The following is a 4,521-nucleotide window of genomic DNA, read 5'->3' on the forward strand; positions in this document are numbered from 1 at the left end:
AGTCTGTCTCAAAAAAAAAAAAAAAAAAAAAAAAGCCCATGTCTCCCCATGAGGATTTGGGGGTTAATTTTCAGCATGGTGTCTGGGGATCTATCTATGAGACTCCCATTACCCATAATAGAACTCATGCTGCTTCATTTCATGCACACGATACGGAAAACACACCCTCCTCTAGTGACAAAATTTTAGTTTTGAAATTGAGGCTATCTTTTACAGAACAAAGCAGATTTCCAGAAATGCCAAACACTATTCAATGTTGGCTTAGAGCCCATGTGTCCGTGCTTATGTGTGTATGTGTATACGGAAGGGAGAATATGCCTTCCTCTACATGCATGTGCCCCTTTCAAAGATAATATTCAAATATTATGCCAATAGCTGACAGCGATCAACGATTGCTATGTTTCACCCCAAAGCTTTGTTAGGAACCCCATAAAACCTGGCACATGGTTTGTGACACCCAGTGAAACACTGTGCTTCTTCCATAATATCCTGAGCCCTGCTGCCTGTCATTAAGGGACCTCTCTTATTAAGCATCTCTTTTTTAAATGGCTGCCATCATCTGGTCCCAGTGTACATTAAATCCCATTATAATTATAAACACACTCCCCCATAACATTCGCTGCAGATCTCATCCTCATTGCCTACCCCCTTAGGGCATCTTTGCACTAATAACAACTCAGATTTGCTATCTGAGTTGACAACATTAGGTCCCAACACCATTTGCAATATGCTGGGGAAAGAGAGAGAGAAGAAAAAGCTTTTTCTTCCTCGATTACGAAGATCTTGGGGTCACAGTGACCTAAGGACTCAGGGGCTAAAAAAAAAAAAATCCCTTCTCCTACCCTTTTGAAAAGTCACTCTCTGCTCTACAGATGAGGGAAGGGCATACTTGGCACCTGGAAGAGAAACTCAAGATTGTAAACACCACTACCCAGGCCTCTGTTGGTTGGGGTGGTGATGGTGGTGGTGGTGAAGTGGGGGTGAGGGATGATGGCAATCACTAATCAAAGAAGCCATTTTTTGGTTTGCTGAGATTCAGTTGACCAGAACACACACATCACCTGATTATTTCCCCCTCTGCCTTTTGGAGGGGGTATCTAAGGAAGTAATGTGAAAGAATTAAACTTTAAAAACAAACAAAAAAAATGTCAACATATACACGAGTAAATTCTACTCTATCTATTTTTTTTGAGATGAGATCTTGCTCTGTCACCCAGGCTGGGGTGCAGTGGCACAATCTCAGCTCACTGCAGCCACCGCCTCCTGGGTTCAGGTGATTCTCCTGCCTCAGCCTCTTAAGTAGCTGGGATTACAGGTGCGTGCCACCACGCCCAGCTAATTTTTGTATTTTTAGTAGAGACAGCGTTTCACCATGCTGGCCAGGCTGGTCTTGAACTCCTAACCTCAGGAGTTTGATCCGCCTGCCTCAGCCTCCGACAGTGCTGGGATTATAGGCATGAGCCACTGTGCCTGGCCTACTCTGCCTAATTGTTGACATTACCTACAGCGCTATAGTAGATGTCTGGAATGATGATCTGAAGGACTGTGAGACTGAAAGATTTTTTGGACTCCAGAAAACGACACAATAGGCTCTCGGTGTCTTCTCTTAACAGTCCTTAGTAGGTAAAGGTCTGATGCCCTGGTGCGTTCCCCAGTGGCAGTCTGGAGTTCTCAGCTGCAGAGAATTTTCCTCTATTCAGGGGCATCACTACCTGTACCTCTCCCTAAACACGCTTCATTCTCCACTCTTCACAAGTTTTGGGGGGAATGCAAAGTAGCACCTCTTCCCCAAAAGGTAGGAATCCTTGATTTATTTATCATGATAGGAAAGTTTACTTTGAAATAAAAAAAATTAAATATATGCTCCAAATTAAGAGTTGGAACTTAAAGAGTTGCAACATTCCATTCGCACTCAATCAGAATACTCAAAACACCATTATATTCTTCTTCCTACCTCTTTAGTTGAAGTGTTTTTTTTGATAGCTCAAACTCCCCTCCCCAACTTCTGCCTGAGATTCTGAGGAGGAGAAAAAGTATAAGGTCCTGGGGGAATCTAAGTTTATCTGGTGACCAAGCTGAGAACCATTTGGTCGCAGCTTGGCTGGCTGCTGCATAGATCTTGGCCTCAGTAGAGTAAGAAAAGAAGGAAAATTAAAAGTCCTTGTTTCCTTGATCTATTTCACTAGAGGCTATGTAATCTAGAAGTTAAGAGCATGAACTTTGCAGTCAGAATGGTCTGATTTAAAGTTTCAGCTCTGATGTTTAATAGAACTACAGTCTGGAGTAAGGCACTTAATCTCTCTGAGCCTCAGTTTTCATGTCCACAGAAATTGGGAAAATAATAGCACCTGCATTAATAGGGCTGCTATGTGGATTAAATAAAACAACATAGGTAACGTGTTAAGGTTCATAGTCAGTGCTCCGAATGAGTTATTATTTTCACTGTCTCCTTCCTGTATGATCTCTTAGAACTGCTATACCTTCCTCTTCCACTAACTGAGCTCTGAAAGGCTGCCAGTGGTGGGAGGTATACGGGTAAAGGAGGAGATGAGGGATTAAGAAGATTTAGCAATGGAATTCCAGGCAAAGACCAGCTCATTTATTCCTTCGTCTCTAGCATGATCTCCCCCTAAGATTGATCCTGTATTTTTAGTGCTGATACCCAGGTTTCCTTTAGTAGACCCTTCAAGAAAAAATGTAAAAGAAAAATCACTCTAAATACATGAACCTGAGACAGACAGAAAGAGAGCGGGCGGGCATGCACGCTGGAGATCGAGTATTCGCCTGTAATTTTCCATTCTGCTTGTTTTTAGGTGCTGCCATATGAAATCTCTGAACTGAGGATTCTCATCAGCCTTCCCAGGACCCAAGGACATAGCTCTGGCTATAATGGTGCCAGTTTTGGTGGGGGAGCTGCTGCTGCTTTATCTGGGCCCAATAAACCTTATCAAACTGCTGTGCAGCCAGCCTTCAGCGCTGAGTGGAAATGCTTGGAGCCCAATGCTGGCACTCAGCCCACAGCCTCGCTGGCCTTCTTCCTTTTTGTTACCTTCTCCACCTCTTAAATTCAGGCATTAATCTCTCTTTAACACTTACTAACAAGGGCTGGGCTTTTTAATGGGCAGAGTTTATGAAGCAAGGGAGATTTTCACATAGAGTGAATATGGCACCGGGTTGGGGAGGCCAGGGCCGTGGAGGATTGTGCTTTCTCTCTCATTGTTTCCAGAGATTCTCTCTTTCCCTGATTTGAGGATTAATAGGAGATTAGGATCAGGGGTTAATTGTGTGCTTCTCTTGCCACTACACTGAGGAGAGGCTGGTAGGTGGATGTGGACAGCAAAGTGGAAATCTTCAGCAGGCACCATGTAGGCAGAAGCTCAACAAGTGTAGGGATTCTCTCTTCTGTTTCCCTGGTGAGGCACCAGGAGAGTCTTTTCTCTTCTTGCATCCCTCCACTCCTGCTCTCCTTGCAGACCAGTTCTTGCCTTTCTTTAAATCTCTTTCCTCTAACAGGTATATAGACCGTAGTTAGAAAAATAGGTAGTCTCTAAATAGGAATTGCTCTTCATTGTTAATGAAATGAATACCTAGGGACTGGCTCCCCCTTCCCCTTGCCCTGAGTTTGATGTGGTTGTATCCAGAACCCTTCCTTCACTCAGGTGTGCTCCCCTGCCCAGCTCTCTCTGCAGACTCCTGCTGGGCTGAGCTTTCCCTGCTCCTGGGAGCCAGGAGTGGCTCTTGCTGGGATGGAATGACCCGTCTTTGGGGCTGCCTCATGAACGGCTCTTGTGAACCCGGATCAGTTCCGATGTGTACACTCTGCCGCCCGACCTTCAGCGGCCAGATACAGATTTCTGCCATTTTCCATGACCCTACAGTTCATGGGACTGGGTCTGGGGCAGTGACTTGTCCCTTCGGTCTGCAGCAATGCCAGAGGCACGTATGGATATGTGATTCTAGGTTAGTCCTGCGGAAAACCTTTGGCCCACCCACGAGTCATGGACGGAATATGCAAGGTCAGGCCTGGGTGGCGTAAGCCCCGCCTTGCTAAAACCGCGTGACCTCGAGGGCTGACTAGCCTGAGACCCCTGCATGGCGTTCTCGGCCACCCCCACCTCCCATCCCAACCTCCTAGGCTTCAGTCAGAATCCACAGCCAGTGCCTCTGGCTCCCTACCTTCACTCAGTACCAGGGAAAAGGGGAGACGGCAGCTTTCTGCAGTCAGAGGAAGGGTACATTTCCTTTTTATTTTTCCAAAAAATTTTTTTCCCTTTTTTACCTTCACATGAGCAGAGGAAGGAAGGGTACATTTTCTTTGGCTGCTCTACCTTTAAAGTAGGGCGGTCAGCTGAGAGGAGGTCGCACTTCTGAGGGGCCCAGAGCTTTTCCAAGCTTTCCCCTGCCCCCTGAAGACTGTGTGCTGAGCTGGGGACAGTTCTAGGGAACTGTTTCCACCCAGATTGCTCTGTGTGTGTGTGTGTGTGTGTGTGTGTGTGTGTGTGTATATATATATATATATAT

Source organism: Cebus imitator, unplaced genomic scaffold (genome assembly GCF_001604975.1).
Source record: "Cebus imitator isolate Cc_AM_T3 unplaced genomic scaffold, Cebus_imitator-1.0 Scaffold28, whole genome shotgun sequence".
In the NCBI taxonomy this organism is placed as follows: Eukaryota; Metazoa; Chordata; class Mammalia; order Primates; family Cebidae; genus Cebus; species Cebus imitator.